Source organism: Pelobates fuscus, chromosome 11, assembly GCF_036172605.1.
Source record: "Pelobates fuscus isolate aPelFus1 chromosome 11, aPelFus1.pri, whole genome shotgun sequence".
Classification (NCBI taxonomy): domain Eukaryota; kingdom Metazoa; phylum Chordata; class Amphibia; order Anura; family Pelobatidae; genus Pelobates; species Pelobates fuscus.
The window spans coordinates 54,413,215-54,438,721 of record NC_086327.1 but is presented as its reverse complement, the minus strand read 5'-3'; the positions used below and the strand labels follow the sequence as shown (position 1 = coordinate 54,438,721).

Genomic DNA, 25,507 nt, shown 5'->3' with positions numbered 1-25,507 from the left:
GCTTCCTTGGGCTGAATTTTCTCGGAATAATGCCACTCATGATTCTTCCGGCAAAAGCCCTTTTTACGTTGTCTATGGCCAGCATCCCGTTGTTCTTCCGGCTGCATTCTCCTCTCAGGGCATGCCAGTTCTGGATGAGCATTTGGCTGGTTTGCGTAATACTTGGGAGCAGGTTCAGCGTTCTTTGGTGGACTCTGCTGCCCGCCAGAAGGCTCAGGCTGACAAGCATCGCAGAGTGGCTCCTTCCTATGTTGTGGGGGACAGGGTTTTGCTTTCCACACGGAATATTCGCCTCCGGGTGCCTTCTATGAAATTGGCTCCCCGCTTCATTGGTCCTTATCGCATTATACATAAGGTTAATCCCGTTTCTTATGCCTTGGGTCTGCCTAAGAATCTGCGTATACCCAATGTATTTCACACCTCTTTGTTGAAGCCTTACGTACGCAACCGCTATACCCGGCATACTCCCCCTCCCCCTCCTGTCTCTGTGGAGGGTCATGAGGAGTTCGAAGTTTCTGCTGTTATTGACTCTCGTTTTCTTAGGGGTCGGCTTCAGTACTTGGTACATTGGAAGGGTTATGGGCCTGAGGAGCGCAGTTGGATTTCTGCGGATGCTGTTCATGCTCCCCGCCTTGTACGTTCTTTCCATTCGCGTTTTCCTGCCAGGCCTGGTCCTGCCCGCCCGGAGGGCGTGTCCTCAGGGGGGGGTACTGTAGCGGTACTTACCTTATCCGGGGGCCGGACGCGGTCCTCTCTTCAAGCCGCGCGCGGTCCTGCGGCTGCACGAGCCGCGCGCGGCTCGTCCGACTGTTCAGACAGGAAGGCGGGCAGTGACCGCGAGAAGCGGTCACGTGTCCCGCCTGCAGCTAAGAGCGCGCCGCGAATCTCGGGCGCGCTCTTAAAGAGACAGTGGGAGCCTAAATTGCAAAAAGGCTCCCATTGGCTCCTGTCATGCCAATCACCCCATACACTTACCTGTTGGGGGAGTGGAAGTGACAGGAGCCAATCACATTAGTTTGAAGGCTACTTATACTTACCCTTTTCCCTTAGTTCCTTGCCCTATCGTGGTTTCTGCTACAGTTCCCTTTAGTGCTTGTTGTATTCGTTGTGTTTCTCCGTACTTGACCTTGGCTTTGTATTCTGACTTCGTTTTCGCTTTATCCTATTCTGTACTGTTTGCCGGCTTGCTGATTCCTGTGTACCAGTCCCCGGCTAGTTTTCGTTTACGCTGTCTCCTTGTGCCCTTGACCTCGGATCGTTCCTGACTCTGTCTTATCCTTTTACGTCGAGTCCGGCCACTCTAAGGTCCGGTAGACGTATCTCTCCTCTGTACTTTCTTCTGTTAGGCTGGATCCTGCGTGTAGGGGTATATACTCGTTACACACACACTCTAACACACACACTAACACACACACTCACTAACACTAACACACACACTCTAACACTAACACACACACACGTTTTTTTTGTTTTGTTTTTTATTTAATCCCCCCAGCCTCCTTACCTGTGGGAGAGCTGGGGGGATTCCCTGGGGTCCAGTGGTGTTGCTGGCCAGACTGTCACCCGGCTGGCTGTCGGGCGCGCGAGGGAGCACTGTCCCCTGAGTGCTCCCTCTTCAGCTCCCTCGCGCGCCGCGTACTGATGCCGGAGCCGGAAGATGACGTCATCTTCCGGCTCCGGTATCATTGCGGTGCGCGAGGGAGCTGAAGAGGGAGCACTCAGGGGACAGTGCTCCCTCGCGCGCCCGACAGCCAGCCGGGTGACAGCAGGGCCAGCCTCGGGGGGCCCTGAGGTGGCCGGCTCCTGGGCCCCCCAGCAGAAGAGGCTGGCCCTGTGGGTACATACCTGGGTCGCAGGGCGGCCGGGCCCCCTGGTGGGCCGGGCCCGGTCGCAGCCGCGACCCCTGCGACCCTGGTATGTACGCCACTGTGTGTTAGGTTGTTTGGGGGCTAAAAGGCCACATTTTGCAGGTGCGCTTATCAGTTTCCCAACTTGGAATTTTGACATGTAATCAACCTGCGCCCATGTCCCATTTGAGCCAATGTATTTTACCCCCATCAAACCATATATTTTTGAAAAGTAGACAACCCAGGGTATTTTAAATGGTGGTATTTTAACACTTTCCATTCACTGAATTCTACCACCAGCCTTTGTCAAACTTTATTATTTATTTCTTTGTCACACACATTGTACTTTAGGCATGAATTAACAGATCCTGTTATGTGTCACTGCCAAACAACACCCCAATACATCTCCCGAGTACAGTGATACCCCCCATGTATAGGGTTGCTGGGTTGTTTGGGGGCCAAAAGGCAACAATCAGAACTTGTACATGTCAGTTTTTCAACTTGATATATAGGTATGCTTGGTATATCTTCAGTTTGACATATTTTTGCACCCACCAGTTAATGTTACCATCATGAAAGTATATATTGTGTATATATTTCATAAAGTAGACATCAAAGGTTATAGAAGATGGGGTGTTTTGACTTCTTTCCCCCAACCATTTTGCCCCCCCAAAAAACAGAGAAAGTGTAGTGGTAATTTTTAAATTCTGTTTTTTATGCACACGTCATCTGGTTTTGGCCAGCTGGTTATGTGTTACTGCCAGAAAACTTGTTAGACCAAATGTGCAGGTAGCAAATGTGCATTTAGCAGCAATCTTTAAACTGACTCCTGCAAATAGAATCTAACTGGAGATTTGGGGGAATTAAACTGACTAACAGAAAATGGCTGCTTTCCAAAGAAACAAAAAATAAAAGAAAAATTCAGGAACACTTCTTACAACTGTTCTGTGTGGTACAGCTTGAAACATGCTCCTACACACAGTCCTGGTTTCGAAGGGCAATCAGGACAGTGAAAAGGGGTGTCTGTCCTTTTCCCGTTTTTAAAACAGACCTGGCAACGTTTCTGTTTTTTTTTTTTTTTATAGCAGTTGGCGGTAACTTAAAAATAAAATGCCTGGACTCAGCTTGCACCGTTGTTGGAACTTGTCCATCTCCATAAATTGTTAAAGAAATTATTTTCAACTGAAATTGGAGAAAGGTGGTTTTCCCTGGATTATTTTTTAAAAAAAGCAAAAATTAGTTGTTGGCTGTTACTATCTGCCTGGGATGTCTGGCAGATAGTTACAGGGTTATACCGGCAGGAGCGATCTTTGATCTTTGAGTCTGTTTTTTGCTATGACGGTTCAGGACCGTCAGCGGTCCAAGCGCACGTTTTACCGCTGACCGTCAGCGGTCCTGAAGGGGTTAATTAATACCACATTTCATTTTCAAATCACCCCATAATATTAAATGCAATAAAATCACGCACACCAATGATACTATTGTAGCATTGTGGTCAGTGATTTTCTTAATGCAATTAATATAAACTAGTAATGAAGTCAACACAAGCTTTTATTGTTATATATAATTATATTTTACTTACTCTCTCCTTATCCATTATTTCTTAGCTAAGAATGATTATAGGTGCTTTTAGCTCTATGAAATGTAAACACAACAGTCACTGTATTGTTTGTGTGCGCGCTTTCCTTAATCTGTACTGCTCCAATAAGTAAAAGGCTGATAGCACTAGTAGTCATACATCCCAGTATGTACTCGCTGGGTGAGCATGACAGGAGTATGACTCTATTCTTTTCCCAACAGCTGAGCCTAAGTGATTATAGCTACAGCAGGGAGTAGAGGAATAGTAGAGATGAATAGAGCTTCCAAGACGTTTCTTCCCAGCAAATAGAATATCCCCCAAACATGAGCCTAGACTTCATGAAGGGTGTAACAGGAATAATCTTTATTGAAAACAGGCTGGCTTTTATGAGAAATCCTCCTGCTATTAAGGGATAATATTCAGGAATTGATTGGGAAGAACTGTGTTATTAGCAATAATCAGCATGGTTTTATGAAACATAGGTCATGTCAAACTAACCTAATTGCATTCTACGAAGAAGTAAGTAGAAATATAGATCAGGGTGTTGCAGTGGATGTGATCTACTTGGATTTTGCCAAGGCATTTGATACGGTTCCTCACAATAGGTTAGTCTTCAAACTAAAAGAAATTGGTCTAGATGAATATTCTTGTTCTTGGGTAGAACATTGGCTTAAGTATAGAGTACAACGAGTTGTCATAAATGGTAAATTTTCAAACTGGACAAAAGTGGTAAGTAGTGTCCCTTAGGGTTCTGTTTTGGGATCGCTTCTATTTAACATATTTATAAATGATCTTGAAATGGGCATTGAAAGCCATGTATCAGTGTTTGCAGATGACACAAAACTTTGTAAAGTAATAAAATGTGAGCAGGATATTGCCTTGCTGCAGAGGGACTTGGATAGATTGGGGGACTGGGCACTAAAATGGCAGATGAAATGTAACGTAGAAAAATGCAAAGTTATGCACTTCGGGGTTAAGAATGCACAAGCAATTTACACCCTAAATGGTAGTGAACTAGGGACAACCACACACGAGAAGGATTTGGGAATTGTTATAGAGAACAAATTAGGTAGCAATATGCAATGTCAATCTGCCGTTGCTAAGGCCAGTAAGGTTTTGTCATGTATAAATAGGGGCATAAATTCTCGAGATGAAAATATAATTTTGCCTCTTTATAAATCGCTGGTAAGACCACACCTTGAATATGCTGTGCAATTTTGGGCACCTGTTCTAAAGAAAGATATCATGGCAATAGAAAAAGTGCAGAGACGAGCTACAAAATTGATAAAAGGAATGGAGCATTTTAGTTATGAAGAAAGGTTAAAAAATGTAAATCTCTTTAGTTTGGAAAAACGGCGCCTGAGAGGGGATATGATAACATTATACAAATATATTCGGGGCCAGTACAAACCATTATCTGGAAATCTATTCATAAACAGGGCTATACATAGGACACGAGGTCACACATTTAGGCTTGAAGAAAGGAAATTTCATCTAAGGCAAAGAAAAGTTTTTTTTACAGTAAGAGCAATAAAGATATGGAATTATTTGCCTGAAGAGGTGGTTTTGTCAGAGTCTATACAGATGTTTAAACTGCAAATACTTGCAAAAACATAACATACAGGGATATAATTTCTAATTAGTGGGGTAATAGCTGCTTGATCCAAGGAGACATCTGACTGCTATTTTGGGGTCAAGAAGGAATTTTTTCCTAGTTTGTTGCAAAATTGGAAGCGTTTTTTGCCTTCTTTTGGATCAACAGCAAAAGCATATGTGAGGACGGCTGAAATTGTTGGACGCAAGTCTCTTTTCAGCTATGTAACTATGTAACTATTTAAGAGGACCTCCCACAGCAAACAAATACATTAACCAATAATTATACAGTATTTAACTAATACACACCTTCCCTCTGCCTGGGAGATATTGAGATAAGTTAAGGAATAAATCAATTATCTCCAGGCAAAGGGCACACATTTTCCCCAAAAGTTAGAACACCCCTTTCCCCACAAGGTATCCCCTGATAGCCCCGATCTGGGGGACAAACCTATCCAAATTTCGCCCGGATTGGTTCAGGGGTTCTTGAAAAGTGTGGAAGTCATGTTTTACCGACCACACTTGAGGCTCCTGCCCAAACCAGTTCCACGAATTCAGCGTGTGCGGTCGGTCAATGAGGAAAAAGGTGAAAAGCGAGCAAAATACTGTATAGATCCTCCTGGCTCATAGCAGCGATTGTTCCCCTTGTCTGCACGAACATAACTACCGAATGCCGCTCTTCTGGCTGTTCGGTAAGTGGGAGAAGCTGGTGTTCGGTAGTTTCAGCGGTGGTTCGTGAGGTTGAGTGTCCGATTTCAGTTCCAGACACTCAACGACCAAGTCCTGCTGACTCCCCTCGTGCGAACAAGATGGCCGCCATTTTCTTTTCCACGTGGCGTTCGGCAACGGTGCTTTTGAACTTAACAAGCCAGGAGGGTGGTCGGTGTTCGGTAGTTTCAAACTGCCGAACTAATAACCCATATTTATACAGCAAATGGAGAAAACACACGAATACAGAAGAAAATGTCGAAATAAAGTCCATTTTCTTCACATCATCATGTTGAATTATTTAAATAAGCACAGAAAACAAAAGAAAAAGAATCATGAGAAACACCAACTCTATTCCAGCCAAAAATAAAAGACCTAATTCAGAGACACACAAAGTGGCAAAAGTCCGATGAAAGATCCCAACTTCTGGACAGAGCAATCACAGAGATAATGGTTATGGATAACCAGACATTTACAATGGTGCCTGACTCTGGCTTTAAGCGCTTGATGTCCATAGTTGAGCCAAGGTACACACTGAAAAATGAAAAGTTTTACAGGACCGAAATGCTTCCAAAGATTCATCAGAAGGTGATACAGAAAGTAAAAACAATGTTACAACCAGAAAACGCTGGCAATTCACTCTCATTCACTACTGACTGCTGGTCCGGATCAACAGAATCACTAATGAGTCTTACGTGTCACTTCATTGATAATGGATGGACAAAAAGGCAGTTGGTGTTGAACACAAAGGTGATGCAAGGATCCCACACTGGCGAGTACATTAAAGAAATGTTTCTAGGCATGCTTGATGACTGGGGAATAAGCAAAGATAGAGTGCTGCTTGTGCTTCGAGACAGCGGAGCAAACATGGTGAAAGGAATGAGGATTGCTGAAGTGTCAGATCTCAACTGCATGGCACACACCCTGCAACTTGTAGTAAATGATGGTCTGTCAAGCCAGAGAGCTGTGATCGACAAAATTGCCATGCAAAAGAAGTGCGCAAGTCATTTCCACCATTCATTCATTGCCAAGCACCGACTGAGGTGCATTCAGTCAGACCTTGGCCTGCCCAAAAGCAGCCTGATTCAGGCTGTACCAACACAATGGAACTCCACAGTCCACATGCTACAAAGAATGCTGGAACAGAAGCGAGCTCTTAGCATCTATGCTGGTGAGCATGGAGGCTATTCTTGCCCTAATGCTGATCAGTGGGAGATTGTAGCAAATCTCATTCAGACCCTCCTCCCAATAGAGGAAGTGACCCTAGAGGTTAGCCATAACGACTCAAGTGTGTCATCCGTTATTCCATGTGTGAGAATGCTGAAGATGCTTCTTAAAGAGAACGAAGGGCCCACTACACGTGGCATTAAAACATTTAGGGAGGTCATGAAGGAAAGCCTCAAACGTTTTTTGAAGTATGAAGAGAATATAAACGTAGTGTTGGCATGTCTTAGATCCTCGATTCAAACATCATGATTTCTCTTCTGATAATGTATTGGCCAAGGCAAAAGAATGGCTGACAGAAGATATTCAAAAGGAGGTGCAGGTTCTAGAAAGGTCACATATGGAAGAGCCTGATGCTACTAGTGTGGATTTTCTGGAAGAGCATGCTACTAGTAGTACTGGTCTGGAAGAGCATGCTACTAGTAGTACTAGTCTGGAAGAGCAGGATGATGATGCAACAGAAACCTACAAATTCCCAAAAAGGAAACACATGGAAAAAAGTCTTAAACATGGCCAAATTGATGCCATGTTCAGCATGATGAGCTTCATCTTTATTTGAAAGAACCAGTGATCAATAGAAAGGACAATCCACTTGAGTGGTGGAAAGAAAATGAGACACACTTTAAAACCCTTGCTTCTTATGCCAGAAGATACCTCTCCACCCTCCTCTGTACCTAGTGAGCGTGTTTTCAGTGAAGTGTCAGCAATCTACGAAAGAAACCAAAGCCGTTTAACAGGAGAACATGCAGAAATGTTGTGCTTTCTGCACTACAATGTACTCCTTCTCAACTGGAAGTATTGAAGAAATTCTAACGTTTTAGATTAGTTTAGCATAGTTAATAGTTTTTATAAAAATTTTATTTAATGTCTGTCTTAACTCATTTTTTTGTAACCTTGAAGTTGGATAGCAGGTTAACATGGCTTGGCATTCACTGAATGATCTGGGTTGCTCCAGGAACTGGTCCTGTGCGTAGTGTAGTGTACCCTACCCTGTGCCCACTACCATTTCCTCTGCTACCCAAGACCAATACCTGTATGATGACTAATCGTATTGTCTATGTCTATCCTTCTAAGTTATGCTACCTATCTTTACTCAGCTAGAAAGGTTAAGTTACTCAACATTTATCTTGTTTTAAATGTAATATTATTTATTATATGCATTAAACCATGTGTTTAAAAATTGACACTAAGGCTAAACAGCAACAAAACAAATATAGCTTAATGAATCTGTTTTGATGCCTTGCTTATATATACTGTAGTGCCCCTTTGATATAATTGCCTGTGTCATTGAAAAGAGACTTGCGTCCATCAAGTTCAGCCTTCCTTACATTTGTATTTTGCTGTTGATCCAAAAGAAGGCAAAAAAAACCCAGTTTGAAGCACAATTTTGCAACAAGCTAGGAAAAAAAATCCTTCTTGACCCCAGAATGGCTGTCAGATTTATCCTTGGATCAAGCAGTTATTACCCTACATTGAAAGATTATATCCTTGAATATTCTGTTTTTGCAAGTATGCATCCAGTAGCTGTTTGAACATCTGTATGGACTCTGATAAAACCACCTCTTCAGGCAGAGAATTCCACATCCTGATTGTTCTTACAGTAAAAAAACCTTTCCTTTGCCTTAGACGAAATCTTTTTTCTTCCAGTCTAAACGCATGGCCTTGTGTCCTATGCAAAGTCCGGTTTGTGAATAGATTTCCACACTATGCTTTGTATTGGCCCCGAATATATTTGTATAATGTTATCATGTCCCCACTCAGGCGACGTTTTTCTAAACTAAATAGGTTTAAATTTGTTAACCTTTCTTCATAGCTGATATGTTCCATTCATTTTATTAATTTTGTAGCCCGCCTCTGCACTTTTTCTAGTGCCATAATATCCTTCTTTAGAACAGGTGCCCAAATTTGCACAGCATATTTAATATACGGTCTTACCAGTGATTTATAACGAGGCAAAATGATATTCTCTTCCCTAGAATGAATGCCCTTTTTTCATGCATGACAATACCTTACTGGCCTTGGCCACTGCTGATTGACATTGCACATTGTTGCATAGTTTGTTGTCTATAACAATTCCCAAGTCCTTTTCGTGTGTTGTTATCCCTAATTCGCTTCCATTAAGGGTATACGTTTCTTGTGTATTCTTTACGCCGAAGTGAATAACTTTGCAATTTTCAACATTAAATTTCATCTGCCATTTGAGTGCCCAGTCCCCCATTCTATCTAAATCCCTCTGCAGCAAAGTAATATCTTGCTCACATTGTATTATTTTACAAAGTTTTGTGTAATTTGCAAACAGTGAAACATGACTTTCAATGCTGTCTTCAAGATCATTTATAAACATGTTAAATAGAAGGGGTCCCAGAACAGACCCTTGAGGGACACCACTTGCCACCTCTGTCCAGCTTGAAAATTTACCATTAATGACAACTCTTTGTACTCTGTTTTTAAGCCAATGTTCTACCCAAGAACAAGCATTTTCATCTAGACCGATTTCCTTGAGTTTAAACACTAATCTTTTGTGTGGAACTGTATCAAATGCCTTGGCAAAATCCAAATAGATCACATCCACTGCAACACCCTGATCTTTACTCTACTTACTTCTTCGTAGAACGCAATCAAGTTAGTTTGACATGACCTGTGCTTCATAAAACCGTGCTGATTTTTGCTGATAACCATGTTCTTCTCAAGGAATTCCTGAATATTGTCCCTTAATAACCTTTCAAATATTTTACCAGCCACAGAAGTTAAGCTCACAGGTCTATAATTTCCAGGCAAGGATTTTGAACCCTTTTTGAATATAGGAACCACATCTGCCTTCCTCCAATCCTCCGGTACACTTCCTGAAAGAAAAAAATCTTGAAAGATTAAAAACAGAGGTTCACTTATTTCTACACTTAGTTCCTTAAGTACACGTGGATGGATGCAGGCCCTGGAGCTTTGTTTATATTAACTTTCTTTAGTTGCTGCAGCACCTTGTCATGAGTTAACCAATTACAATTATTCTGCAAGTTTTTAGCAGCAATCATTTGCAGATCTATTGCCATGGGTTCTTCCTTAATATATACAGAGGAGAAATAGTTATTTAAAATTCCTGCCTTTTCCTGGTCTTCATTAACTAACACCCCCGTTTTAGATTTTAGTGTACCTACACTTTCATGTTTGTTTGTTTTTTTAGAATTTATGTACTTAAAAATGCGTTGGGGTTGGTTTTGCTCTCTTTAGCTATCATTTTTTTCATTTTGAAGTTTAGCAAGTCTAATTGCCTTTTTTGCACGCATTATTTGCTTCCTTATATCTTTTATAAGATGCATCTGATTTGTTCGATTTAAATGCTTTAAATGCCCTTTTCTTATTTTTAATCTTTTGTTTTACTTCTCTACTAAGCCACATTGGTTTTAATTTGTTTCTTTTATATTTATTTCCCAATGGTACATACTGAGAAATGTACCTTTCTAATATTTGTTGGAAGATGATCCATTTATCCTCAGTGTTCTTTTCACTAAAGAGTTTATGCCAGTCAATATATTGTAAAGCTTCCCTTAACTTATTGAAATTGGCCTTTTTACAATTTATATGTTTTAGTATACCCCATGTGCTTTTGTTTTTTTGAGTTTATTTCAAAGTACACTATATTGTGATCACTATTTCCCAAGTGCTCACCTACTTGAATGTTGGTGAAAAGATCAACGTTGTTTGTTAAAACCAGGTCCAGACAAGCATCCATTCTAGTTGGTGCTTGTACAAGTTGTGACATGAAGGTGTCATTTAACAAGTTTAAAAACCTAATTCCCTTTGCTGAGCTACTAGTCCCTCTGTCCCAATTTATGTCCGGGTAATTCAAATCTCCAATAATTAACGTGTTACCCAGATTTGTAGCTTTCTCAATTTGCTCAAACAGCTGTTGCTCCTCGTCAATATTAACATTTGGTGGTTTATAACATATCCCAACCAATAGATGTTTTCCCTTCTTTTTCCCCCAAGCAGCTATTTACCCATAAAGTTTCCACATTTTCCTCATCGCATTCCATTTGCTTAAGATTTGGCTTTAAATCATAGTTGACATACAAACATACCCCACCACCCTTCTTGTTTTTCCTATCCTTCCTAAATAACATGTACCCATTTAAGTTAACTGCCCAGTCATGTGTCTCATCCCACCATGTTTCAGTTATGCCTATTATATCATATTGTTTAGTGTATACTAATGCCTCTAGTTCCCCCATTTTGTTATTTAGGCTCCTTGCATTAGTAAACATACATTTAATATCATGCGTCACTTGTATATTTTGTGAATTATCAACATTACATAGCTTCTCTTTTCTGAGCTTGCCCCTCAGTCTCCACACTCCTTATACTGTGCTAAAGCCCGTCTCCTTTCTGTCCTATCTCCATTTTGTAGATTGCTATGACCCTCCCCCCCTACTACTAGTTTAAAATCTCCTCCAACCTTCTAGCCATCCTATCCCCCAGGACTGCAAACCATCTCCCGTTTAGGTGCAATCCATCACTACTATAAAGGTTGTACCCAATCACAAAGTCGGCCCAGTGCTCTCAAAACCTAAAACCCTCCTTCCTGTACCAAGACTTAACCAATTACTAAGATTTAATCTAAGTATGGACTATGTGACTATGTGCAATTGAACATTGTTGTTCTTGTTACCTTATGACTGATATTTATTTAAAAAAAAAACAAAAAAACAAGTGGTCCAATTTGTTGTATTTGACTGTATCACCATTGTTTTGCTGCAATCTGACTGGTATGTTTTTGTATTATTTATTTTTATTTACCAATATAAAAGAAAGATTTACAAAAAAAGCTAAACGTTAACAATAGACACAGATTTGTGTAGAAAAAAAATTCCAAAAATTTTAATGCACGGAATATCTGTATAAGTTATCGGCTATCGGCCTCAAAGTTCACAGGTTATCGGTATCGGCTCTAAAAAAACAATATCGGTCGATCCCTACTTAAAACCCATCTCTTTAGGAAAGCTTATGGCCTCCCAGAGTAACCTCTACCTTACATACCTGTCTCTTACTCTCTCCTAAAGGGCAGCAGTCTACTCTCTCCTCCAGCACAGCTTCACTCCCACCTTATTTGATTGATATTTCCTGTCCTAATGTGTTTTTTTTTTTTTTTTAGACATTCTTTATTTATTAAAGTTTTTTCAATTAAGGGAAGGAGACAGAAAAAAGGAAAGGGAGGGGGGGAGGGGGTAACAAATCTCAAGTTACAAGGTATGACATATACAGGTACAGTGCTTTGAGTCCGGCATTAATACAGAGTCGGGTACAACGTTTCACCTATAACCACTGCACAACCAGTTTACAGCATGTCTGCCTAGGCGGGTCTCGGTTGGCGGTGTGGGGCAAGTTCCATGGGTGTAATATGTGGTACAGGTGAATCCACAGTAGTGTAATGGATCAGAAACATGCGTTGGTGCTCAGTGGGGTGCTATTTCCCCGTAAGAGGGGGGGGTGGGGGGAGGCGTGTTCTCAACATACGAGGGGTTCCTGGGACCTCGAACTAGTGGGTTGTCGCGTTCTGTCGGTGGGCATGTCTGGTGATTCTCAAGTTGGTTGGGTAGAGGAGGGGGTGTCTGGGATTGGGATCTTCCCTGCATAATAGGGATAGGGGTTGCAAGGGCGGGTATCAGGCGCCTCCTGGGAGGCCAGGAATACGGGATCAAGCCCGACCCCGTGCGGTGTAGGACGTCCAGGGGTACCATTGGAGGGCGCATTTGTCCGAGCGCTCCCGCAGGGACGCAGTTAGCATTTCCATCCCGCGAATCTCCTCAACCTTGTCAACCCATTGCTTGTAGGTGGGGACCGCCTGGCTTTTCCAGTGCAGTGGGATAAGGCTTTTCGCGGCAGAGAGCAGGTGTATCGTGAGGGATTTTTTGTACTGCTGTGTAGGTATGGATGTGTGGTGAAGGAGCATTGGCAGTGGTAGGAATGGGAGGTCTGTGTCCGTAATTTCCTTGATCTTAGTGCGTATCATGCGCCAGTATGGAGCTATGCGGGGGCAAGACCACCAAATGTGGAGGTTGGTGCCCAGGGCGGAGTGGCATCTCCAGCAGTCGCCAGAGGTTGTGCCGTGCATGTGTCTGAGCACGTCCGGGGTCCTATACCATTGTGTGAGTAGTTTATAGCTCATCTCTTGGTATTTGGAGCTAATGGAGCATTTGTGGGTTAAGAGAAAGATTTTGTCCCACTCCTGGGCAGTCAGGTGTGTGTCCGTCTCCCGTTCCCATTTGTCCGTGAACCCTAGTGGGCGTGCATTGCCCAGTGTCTGTAGGCTTACGTAGAGGTAGGATATAGCGTGTTCTAGGTGTTTTCTGTCAGTGCATAGTTGTTCGAAGTCAGTCAGTTGTCTGTGAATGTGGTCCTTGCCTTGAAGGTTTGTGTAGTACGTTTTCACCTGGTGGTAATGGTATACGTCAAGTGGGGTCGGTCGCTGAGTCGATACGACTTCAGGTAGTGGTTTAAGGGCTCCGTCGGCAATCCATTGATGCAGGTAGAGCCAATCCGTCTGGTGGAAATTCCGCAATGCCGCGGGGGTGAGACCATCCGCGAGATTCGGGTTATGTGTGATCGGGGTGAGCATGACGTGGTGAGCCGACACGCGAAGCATAGTGAGCACCACACCCTAAGGGTGGCGTCGATGAGGGGATTTTGGAGTCGGAGCTCCGAGTAGGTAAGGGAGCCAAGCCAGAGTCTGGCAGGGATCGTTCCGCGTGACTGCTGGACCTCCATGGACACCCAACGTCTGGTACCTGTGCGTGTGTGCCAGTCCACCACCCTTTGCAGATGCCTGGCCTGGTAGTATTGTTGCACGGAGGGTAATCCGGCTCCCCCCGCCGTCTTTGGGCGTTACAGGGTGGTTCTGCGTATGCGGGAAGCGGAGCGGTTCCATACAAAGCTACGGATGTCTCTTGTCAGGGTACGGAAAAATGATTGTGGGATTGTAACGGGCAATGTTGTGAATAGGTATAATAGTCTGGGGAGGACGTTCATCTTTAAAGTTTGTATGCGGCCGAACCAGGTGAGGTATAGCGGGGACCAACGGAGGAGGTCCTTTTGGATGTTCGCGAGTAGGGGGGGGAAGTTCATCTGATAGAGTTGTGTGAGGTCTCTTGGTAACCACGTGCCCAGGTACCGTAACCTGTCTGGTCGCCAGGAGAAGGCGAACTCGGTGCTCAGTCGGCCAACCAATTCGGCGTTATCGAGTACAGGCATGGCCTCTGATTTGTTCATATTCAATTTCAGATTGGAGACTTGGTGATAATCGTGAAACGCCTTGAGGAGGTTAGGGATCGAGATTAGGGGTTGTTCCAGGAAGAACAACATGTCGTCCGCATAGGCGGTGAGTTTGTGTACTTCTGCATCCAGGGTTACCCCCGTAATGCCCCCATCCCGTCTGACCGCCTCCAGAAATGGTTCTAGAGAGAGGGCAAACAGGAGGGGGGACAGGGGACATCCCTGTCGTGTGCCGTTGCTGATGGGGAAAGATTGTGTAAGTGTACCGTTGACGCGAATACGTGCTGTCGGAGTCGTATACAGAGCCGCCACCCAGGAGCACAGCTGTGGGCCAAATCTAAAGTGGCGGAGAGTGGACGCGAGGTATGTCCAATCCACTCGATCGAACACCTTTTCGGCGTCCGTCGATAGTAGGACGACCTCGCGTTTCCTGGATTTCGCAGTATGTATGATGTTGAGAGCCCGGATCGTGTCGTCTCGGGCCTCCCTACCCGGGATAAACCCGACCTGGACTGGGTGGATTAGGTCCGGGAGGATCGGGGAGATCCTCCGGGCTAAGGCTTTAGCAAAGAGCTTAAGATCCGAGTTCAGGAGCGAAATCGGGCGGTAGCTCGAGCAATTAGACGGGTCTTTACCCTCTTTGGGGATTATTGTGATGGTGGCGGCTAATGTATCTGTTGGGAACTGCCCTCCCTCGCGAATCGAGTTCAGACCTGATAGAAGTTTGGGCAAGAGGGTGTCACTGAATGTGCGGAGGTATGAGACCGGCAGTCCGTCAGGGCCTGGCGCCTTATGTGGCTTCATGCACTTTAGAGCACCTTTGAGTTCGTCAAGGGTCAGGGGTAGCTCCAGGTCCTCCGATTGTTCCTGGGTGAGTGTTTTGGCTATGTGCTGAGAGAGGTAGTCAGTGATTTTTCGTTGGTGTGTCTGAGGTGTAGACCTGTGTGCGGCCTGTGTTTGGTTGTATAGGTCGGTGTAGTAGGTCTGAAAGGCTTCAAGAATTCCTTCCGGATGTCGTGTGCTGCGGTGGTTTGTTGTGTTTATTTTATGAATATGCTGTGCCCGTCTCTTTGCCTGGAGCATCTTTGCTAGGAGTCGTCCACTCTTGTTAGAGTGTTCGTAGAAGTACCTGGCCGATTTCGTCAGGGTGTGTAACAGTCCTTGAGAGAGGTGATCTCTAAGTTCCCTCCTAGCTTCAGTCAGTTGTAGGTAGGTGTCGTCGTCTAGAGTTTGTTTGTGTGGGTTTTCCAAGGTAGTTACCTTGGTGGTGAGGTCGGTGAAACGTCTGTGTCTGTCCCTTTTTCGCTGAGTGCAAATGGCGATGTAGTGGCCTCTCACGACACATTTATGTGCCTCCCAGACCGTCAGGGGTGGCGTGTCCGGAGTGTCGTTGGTGTCGAAGTATTGTGTGAGCGTCTGATGTGTGGATGCGCGGGTGACCGGGTCGTTCAACAAGGACACGTTCAGTTTCCATTGCCTGTCCTTCGGTTTATAAAGGGGCGAGCTCGTGCGGACTTTAACCGGGGCGTGGTCCGAGTGGGTCATGAGTCCAATGTGCGCGTCACGTAGGAGGGAGAGGTATTCCTGGGGCATGAATATATAGTCAATACGGCTATAGTGGCGGTGGACATGTGAAAAGTGTGTATAATCTCTGTCGTCAGGATGTGCGGTTCTCCAGCAGTCCACAAGGCCTAGGTTGTTTAGTGCCCTGGTGGCTGTCCGTAAGCAGTGTGGTGGGTGTGTGCAAGTTCCACGGGACGTGTCCAGGAGTGGGTCAAGTGGCATGTTCAGGTCTCCTGCCACCAGGAGAAGGCCCTCTCTGAATTTGTTAAGCCTGTTTAAGGTGCGGGAGAGAAAGGTGTGTTGGCCGCGGTTAGGACAGTATATGCATGCAAATGTGTGTGATCAGCTATCTTACCCTTGACAAAAAGGTATCTCCCTCCCGGGTCTATTTGGGTCTCGGTATGGCAGAAGGGTGTGGAGTGCGCGAACAGTATTGCTACGCCTGCTCTCTTAGAATCTGGATGGTTGGCGTAGTAAGCCAGAGGGAAACGTTTGTTCTCCAGTTTGGGAGCGCTTGGGCCCCGGAAGTGCGTCTCCTGCAGGAACGCCACAGACACCCTTTCCGCCCAAAGACGGCGGAGTAGGTGGGAGCGCTTCTCTGGCTGGTTAAGGCCCCCAGTATTATTGGACCAGTATGTAAGCAGGGCTGGGTCGAATCCCGCCCCGGCCCCCGCACAGAGGACGCCTGAAGGGGGGGGGTCCATCATGAAGTGGGAAGGGGAAGGGTGGGGAGGAAAGGTCAATGCAACGTTTGAACCTAGACCGGTTGGCAACGTTCAGGAGACTGCGGGTCAGGGAAGTCTTGTCAAACTCCAGTCCTATATACAAGGGAGGTCAGTTGCGTGAGGTGCGGGGAAGGCCGCCTACGGAGTCTGTGTCACGGGAAGGGATGCCATCAGCACCTACATCCCTCGGCACCCGACCCGCCGTGAGGGGTGGCTGTCTTGGTCCTTGCGAGTCCGGGGGAGGGGGGGGGGAGGGGATCCGAGTCTGTCGGGCACCTGTTAGCGTTAGCGTGGTGGGTGGGTGTGAGTCCGTCTCGGGTGGGTGGGGGAAGGGGGGAGGGGTAGGGGGGCGTGGGAGCGGGCCCCCAGGGCAGGCCTGCGAGGGGTGGTAGTCAGAGTCGTCAGCGTGTGAAGTACAGGTTAACACAACACGTTCCAATTAAATCATTATATTCTTTTCATTGACATTGCAACCCACGACATTGGCAAAACGCTGTCATAATACGGGACACCTCAAACAATTATATAAACAAATATATCAGGCACAGTGCATGGGTCTCCCGGGTGGGCATATGAAACTGGTAATACAGGAAATCAACTGTTTAAGTACTGACTTACACTACCTATATCAGGCGATGTGCCATGTTACCTACAGGAACCTCGCTGCGTGCGCCAGAAGCATAACAAAGACCAGGATATTGGGCGCAGCGTGCGTAACACCGGGGGGCCCATGCGGTGTGTGGCAATGGGGAGAGTCGCCGCGTGTGATACCAAGCAATACAACATGTAACATAATAATAAGTGAAGTATAGCACTATCCACGGTAACATATGAACCTGCACCGAAGGTGACGCCTCGGTATAATTTAGGCGTGGCGGCAACTTATTGAAAGCGAAATAATATAGATAAAGCTCACATTATATGAGGGAGGTCAGCCCCCGTTACCATGGCCCGTGCGTGCGCTGTCTTACTATTCGGGGATATGGCTACGTGTCAGCGCAGTCGGAGGTGGTGACATTTTAAGCATAAGTGGAAGCAGCATATTCCAATTAGGGCGCTATGCAGTCTACGCCAACATTGCAACCCACGACTTCGACAAAACACATTCGTAATTCAGGCACCCCAAACCGTTATATATGCAGAAACAACGAGCCAATTGCATGGGACTCCTGGGTGAACATATGGTAAAGGGCAATAGGGGAAGTCGACAGTTTAAGTACATGATAATACTACCTATATCAAGCAGTGTGTCTCACTACCTACATTGATTGCGTAACCTATGTTGGGTGCGTAGCAGGGACTAGGGTATTGGGTGCAGCGTGCGGGTCACCAGGGCATTCCTACGGTGTGCGGCAATGGGGCAGGTCAACATGTGAAATACAAAGCAATACAATATAAGACATCTGAATAAGTAAAGTGGTACGCTGCTTACAGTTGACTTATGGGCCTGCGCCTGAGGCGGTGGCGTGGCATAGTTTGGGCGTGCCGGCAATTTGTAACGGACAAAAGGAAACAGGCAATAAACATTATATGGGGGGGTCGTACCCCGATACCCCGACCTGTGCGTGTGCCAACCTACTAGGCATGGGTATGACTATGCGTCAGCACTACGTCAGGGCGAGCAGCCCGAGCCCACCTCCCAAACAGTTCATCGCAGCATAGCCCACCCGGCATGGTCCGCGGACCCCAAACAACCCACCCAAGGTGCAACTTCAAGTCTCGAGTCCTGTTACGGACCTGTGATAATGTCCCACTAACCTGCGGCCTAGCTTCACGGTGTCCACCCTGTTCAGGGTGAGGTCGTCAGGCGTCGAAGTCAGGGGGTCAAGTAAGGTACCTTTATGAGGGCTGGGCAGCCTAGGGGACGGCCCATGGCATCTGGCAAGGTAGGGCGGCTGCGATATCTCCGAACTTTACTCTTCTGGGCCGACGGGGCCACCTCAACGTCGCGGAGGAGGGGTAGCATATCCGCTCAGCAGGTTCTCAGCCGCTGGGTGGGGTCCAGTGGGGCGTGCGGGCGGATTTTCAAGAATCCAGTTAGGAACGTGGACATGCGGCAGTCCAGCGGACTGGAGGAATCGGGAGACATCGTTGGGCCAGCGCAGCGTGTGCCAGCGGTTCTCGACCTTGGCTTGTAGGCTGAATGGGAAGCCCCATTTATAGGGAAACCGCTTCTCCAGTAGCATGTTTGTTAGCGGTTTCAGCGCCCGGCGGGCGTCCAGTGTGAGGGGCGACAGGTCTTGGAATAGCGTGACCTGGGAGTCCATGAATGTGATCGTGCGTCGAGTCCTGGCTGCTCTCATTATGGCGTCCTTTAGTTGAAACGATATGAGGCAACAAATCAGGTCCCTGGGCTGGCCATCTCTCCTAGGGCCCCGGAGCACTCGGTGTGCGCGTTCCATGGATATATCAGGAGGTGCATCGTCCCCTAGCAGGTGCGAGAAGAGGCCTGTCAGCAATTCCCGTGGGGACTCATTGTCGGCTTCTGGGAGGCCCCGCACTCGTATGTTGTTGCGGCGGCCTCTGTTGTCCAGGTCTTCGACTTGTCTACGCATCTCAAGGAGTATATTCCCCTGCCGTGCTGTAGCTAGGTCTGTGGCTTGCTGGTGGTGCGTGGTTTGAAGGCGGTTCACTTCCAGGTCGTCCACCCTCTGCTCCAGGGCCGTTAGGTCCCTGCGCACCGCGGCTATTTCCTCCCGAATGACGGTACGTAGCTCTGCAACCAGGGCCGTCTTGTCACCTCGTGTGAGCATGTTGGCTGAGATAGCTGCTAGGTCCAGCGACATTTGTGTCAGTGCCGCTGCTCTGGGTGTGTCACTCACGGAGCCTGCTATGCTGCTGGTGCTCGGGGAGGGGGGCGCCATCTTGTCCGCGCCTCGTGTGTCTCTGAGGTGCTGAGGTGTGGACAGAAATTCGTCCATAGGACCGGGTTTGGGGTTGGTGTGGGGTGTGGGAGGGTGTCTCGGGGTAGTCGCCCGTTTAGTTTTCCCCATGTGGACCGCGGGATTCGCTCAGGATCTGGGCTTAAGCGGATCGGGGCCTGGGAGCAAGTGCAGCGTGCGACTTACTCCATGTGCGGTCAAGCCACGCCATCCTAATGTGTTTTTATACCCCATCTCCTATAGACTGTAAGCTTGTTTGAGCAGGGTGCTCTTCAACCTATTGTTCTTGTAAGTTTTCTTGTGATTGTCCTATTTAGAGTTAAATCCCTGCTCTCATAATATTGTAAAGCGCTGCAGAATCTATATAAATGGCAATAATAATAATAATAATGTGGCAAACCTAGCCACTTCTGGACTCTAATATGGGAAGGTTGTCTGTAGGCTGTACTGTGTGCTATGTATATTTTGCTGTATGTGTATTGTGCTATAGAGATTCGCATGCTGGCAGTCATAAGCTACCAGCATACAAGTACTTCGTTCGGCGAACAGCGGCTATCTGGGCTGTTCGCCAAACGAACACGGGCCCCCCTGATAGATCACACACTTAGGGTCGTGTGGCACTTGTTAACCGATTGCAACAATGTTGCAATCGGTAATTAGAGACTCTCCTGGGTGGCCGTCGTTCGACTACCGACCATGCGGCGGTCGGCCATCTTGGATCGTCTATTCTGCAGCGGTGTTTGGTCATCGAGCGCCTGGAACTAAAAACGGCTACTCGATGATGCGAACACCGCTGCACTTCCAGGCCGTTCGGGAGCCCGGTTTTCGGTAGATTCGTTCCCCTAAATACAATCGACAGATTGAGGGGAACTTTCATACAGAACAGTATTTGTTGCGGCGTTCGGTCATTTCAGCTGGGATCTGAGCGGTATTCGCACAAAAGGTGCGCTCAGACCCCAGCTATCTACCGAACGTTCGGTTACCTCAATCTACCGAATATTGTCTAAAATATGTATTTTAAAGTAAATTGTCGGTTTTGCTGCACGAGGAGATAATCCACTTAATCGTCCATTTTAGTGGGAGTATCCATCTCGTGCAGCAATGCCTGTTGGGAGAATTACAATGCCTGATGGGATAAATCCCCTGAATTATCTGTAAGGAAACCCCTTGCATGGGGAACTGCTTAAATATGCCAGCTTGTGAATAAAGCGAGTTAGTTGACTCCCAAACTGTGTTTCGTCCGGTTATTGGGAGGATTTGGGGACTTGCATTACTTTTCAGCGCTGACTGTGGATTTACCTGTGAAACCAGCGGAGATTGTGGATTCTAATACTGCCCTCCGCTACAAATAACAACCCAAAATACCATACCAATCTAGTCTTGGGTGCTAGGCAAGTGAGGTTACACAATATCTTCTTGATTAAGGGGTGCATACCTCCAAAGGGCAAGGACACAAGTTAATGTTTTCCTCTCTATAGTAACGTAAATTATACTACGGAGGGAACCGAGCAGCAACGGAATCAAACACAGGAGTAGCATACAAAGTGCCATCAGGAGTAGAAACCCTCCCACTAGAGTTTTCAAACCCCTAAAGGAATCAAACCATCCTGTGAACCAACCACTAGGGTTTAGTCCGTTCCATGTCTGTACTGGAACATGGGCCACTGTTCTTATTTTATCAACAATGTCACTTATGGCTTTCCCTTCATCAGCAATCTCAAGGCAACAATTAGACAAGTTAAACTTCCCGCATACACCCCCTTCAGTAGCTAACAAATAGTCTAAGGCGAAGGTATTCTCATAAATAGCAGACCCTATTCTGGTATTCTGTTTGACCAGTTTGCAGTTTTAGTGGTCACAATCTCAACTACAGCTTGTAACCTGATTATTCGATTCAATATGTAGATAGGAATACGATAACCATAAGTTCCATCCTCAGCCCATGTAGCAGGACCATAATAATCAATTATACATTCAGCGGGCCACTCATTATCTTTCCACTGACCTATCGTCAGTGCCCTTTGCTGACTTAAGAGCTATTCATACACCAAAGATCCAAGTGTCTCGCCCGCCCTTAGGGGAAGCAAGAAAAAGGAAGGTTTCAAAGTTCCTAGAACACAGGCTCCCGATCAATCTATGGGGAGTTCAGAGTAGGCCTTGAGGCCACAAATCCAATACATATGATTGGATGTGGGTAATTACCAAAGGGACTAGGGGATGGTTCAGATGCATTGGTTGCGGATCACCAAAAGGTAGTCCTATCAGAAGAATTATAAGTTTGCACACGTGAGAGTACATACAGAAGTCTCAAATTCTGGAGCAGATCTATTTATGCACACATTCCCAATTAGGGAGTTCTTTAACATCCATTCAGATTTGGGATGGGGTATTGTAGCGGGACCTGGGTAACGTGGCCCGTTATCCCCTTTGATTAGAATAGGTCAGACCCATTTCCCCAGTAACCGGACAGGACACAGTTCCAGGATACAACATTTGACAATCTTTAGTTGGGCACGCAGCTTTTTAAGCACAGACCCCCGCAGGGGGTCTCCATCCAACACAACACACAACACATACAGGAGGGGGCTGGGGAATAGATAACTATCTCCCGCGTGGTTTGAAGGCGGTTCACTTCCAGGTCGTCCACCCTCTGCTCCAGGGCCGTTAGGTCCCTGCGCACCGCGGCTATTTCCTCCCGAATGACGGTACGTAGCTCTGCAACCAGGGCCGTCTTGTCACCTCGTGTGAGCATGTTGGCTGAGATAGCTGCTAGGTCCAGCGACATTTGTGTCAGTGCCGCTGCTCTGGGTGTGTCACTCACGGAGCCTGCTATGCTGCTGGTGCTCGGGGAGGGGGGCGCCATCTTGTCCGCGCCTCGTGTGTCTCTGAGGTGCTGAGGTGTGGACAGAAATTCGTCCATAGGACCGGGTTTGGGGTTGGTGTGGGGTGTGGGAGGGTGTCTCGGGGTAGTCGCCCGTTTAGTTTTCCCCATGTGGACCGCGGGATTCGCTCAGGATCTGGGCTTAAGCGGATCGGGGCCTGGGAGCAAGTGCAGCGTGCGACTTACTCCATGTGCGGTCAAGCCACGCCATCCTAATGTGTTTTTATACCCCATCTCCTATAGACTGTAAGCTTGTTTGAGCAGGGTGCTCTTCAACCTATTGTTCTTGTAAGTTTTCTTGTGATTGTCCTATTTAGAGTTAAATCCCTGCTCTCATAATATTGTAAAGCGCTGCAGAATCTATATAAATGGCAATAATAATAATAATAATGTGGCAAACCTAGCCACTTCTGGACTCTAATATGGGAAGGTTGTCTGTAGGCTGTACTGTGTGCTATGTATATTTTGCTGTATGTGTATTGTGCTATAGAGATTCGCATGCTGGCAGTCATAAGCTACCAGCATACAAGTACTTCGTTCGGCGAACAGCGGCTATCTGGGCTGTTCGCCAAACGAACACGGGCCCCCCTGATAGATCACACACTTAGGGTCGTGTGGCACTTGTTAACCGATTGCAACAATGTTGCAATCGGTAATTAGAGACTCTCCTGGGTGGCCGTCGTTCGACTACCGACCATGCGGCGGTCGGCCATCTTGGATCGTCTATTCTGCAGCGGTGTTTGGTCATCGAGCGCCTGGAACTAAAAACGGCTACTCGATGATGCGAACACCGCTGCACTTCCAGGCCGTTCGGGAGCCCGGTTTTCGGTAGATTCGTTCCCCTAAATACAATCGACAGATTGAGGGGAACTTTCATACAGAACAGTATTTGTTGCGGCGTTCGGTCATTTCAGCTGGGATCTGAGCGGTATTCGCACAAAAGGTGCGCTCAGACCCCAGCTATCTACCGAACGTTCGGTTACCTCAATCTACCGAATATTGTCTAAAATATGTATTTTAAAGTCAATTGTCGGTTTTGCTGCACGAGGAGATAATCCACTTAATCGTCCATTTTAGTGGGAGTATCCATCTCGTGCAGCAATGCCTGTTGGGAGAATTACAATGCCTGATGGGATAAATCCCCTGAATTATCTGTAAGGAAACCCCTTGCATGGGGAACTGCTTAAATATGCCAGCTTGTGAATAAAGCGAGTTAGTTGACTCCCAAACTGTGTTTCGTCCGGTTATTGGGAGGATTTGGGGACTTGCATTACTTTTCAGCGCTGACTGTGGATTTACCTGTGAAACCAGCGGAGATTGTGGATTCTAATACTGCCCTCCGCTACAAATAACAACCCAAAATACCATACCAATCTAGTCTTGGGTGCTAGGCAAGTGAGGTTACACAATATCTTCTTGATTAAGGGGTGCATACCTCCAAAGGGCAAGGACACAAGTTAATGTTTTCCTCTCTATAGTAACGTAAATTATACTACGGAGGGAACCGAGCAGCAACGGAATCAAACACAGGAGTAGCATACAAAGTGCCATCAGGAGTAGAAACCCTCCCACTAGAGTTTTCAAACCCCTAAAGGAATCAAACCATCCTGTGAACCAACCACTAGGGTTTAGTCCGTTCCATGTCTGTACTGGAACATGGGCCACTGTTCTTATTTTATCAACAATGTCACTTATGGCTTTCCCTTCATCAGCAATCTCAAGGCAACAATTAGACAAGTTAAACTTCCCGCATACACCCCCTTCAGTAGCTAACAAATAGTCTAAGGCGAAGGTATTCTCATAAATAGCAGACCCTATTCTGGTATTCTGTTTGACCAGTTTGCAGTTTTAGTGGTCACAATCTCAACTACAGCTTGTAACCTGATTATTCGATTCAATATGTAGATAGGAATACGATAACCATAAGTTCCATCCTCAGCCCATGTAGCAGGACCATAATAATCAATTATACATTCAGCGGGCCACTCATTATCTTTCCACTGACCTATCGTCAGTGCCCTTTGCTGACTTAAGAGCTATTCATACACCAAAGATCCAAGTGTCTCGCCCGCCCTTAGGGGAAGCAAGAAAAAGGAAGGTTTCAAAGTTCCTAGAACACAGGCTCCCGATCAATCTCTGGGGAGTTCAGAGTAGGCCTTGAGGCCACAAATCCAATACATATGATTGGATGTGGGTAATTACCAAAGGGACTAGGGGATGGTTCAGATGCATTGGTTGCGGATCACCAAAAGGTAGTCCTATCAGAAGAATTATAAGTTTGCACACGTGAGAGTACATACAGAAGTCTCAAATTCTGGAGCAGATCTATTTATGCACACATTCCCAATTAGGGAGTTCTTTAACATCCATTCAGATTTGGGATGGGGTATTGTAGCGGGACCTGGGTAACGTGGCCCGTTATCCCCTTTGATTAGAATAGGTCAGACCCATTTCCCCAGTAACCGGACAGGACACAGTTCCAGGATACAACATTTGACAATCTTTAGTTGGGCACGCAGCTTTTTAAGCACAGACCCCCGCAGGGGGTCTCCATCCAACACAACACACAACACATACAGGAGGGGGCTGGGGAATAGATAACTATCTCCCGCTCTGGGAGATACTAACTAGACACAGGGACACGCATAAATACCTTTTACATTCAGGGGGATACACTTTGGGGCTTGGCGCCCTGGTACAGGAAGGGGTTACAGGGTTAACACTTACATAGCTAAATAGCCCGGGTCCCCTCTGGGACCCCTGCAAAAAGTGGGGCGATCGGATGTACAGAGCCGGAGATATCAGCGTCGAAAGTCTGGGTCTCAAGGCCTTGTACATCCCCGAAAGTAGTTCCATGGTGTTGCTTGGTTTAGTCCGGTAAATTCAAACTTCGTGCCTAAACCAAGCAACAGCCAATCAACTGAAAGGGGCGCGAACCAAATCATGCTAATCAGCGTTTAGGGGAGGAAGGAGTTTCCCTGCACAATCCGAAGGAAGGGTGCGAAATTCGGCTGCACCAATCGGTGCTCGTGGAGAAGGGGGGTTTTGCCGCCCAATCAGGGGAAAGGGCACGAAACCTCTTTAAACAAGCGCTCATTCTCTGATTGGTCAGCCGGTCCCTGTGGCAACCAGTCGGCGCTTTACTTGTGCCGATCAACCAGGAGAATGGCGCAAACCCAGTTTCAATGGGCGCTTCTTCTCCCATTGGTCGGCACAGACTTTCATGCGGCCAACGGGAACCC

General features: G+C 46.4%; 1 pseudogene; it reads left to right on the top strand.

Annotated features, from left to right (window-relative positions):
- The window catches only part of LOC134576876 (zinc finger BED domain-containing protein 4-like), a 41,359-nt pseudogene extending 33,606 nt beyond the window's left edge, over positions 1-7,753 (top strand).
- The last annotated feature ends 17,754 nt before the right edge of the window (positions 7,754-25,507 follow it).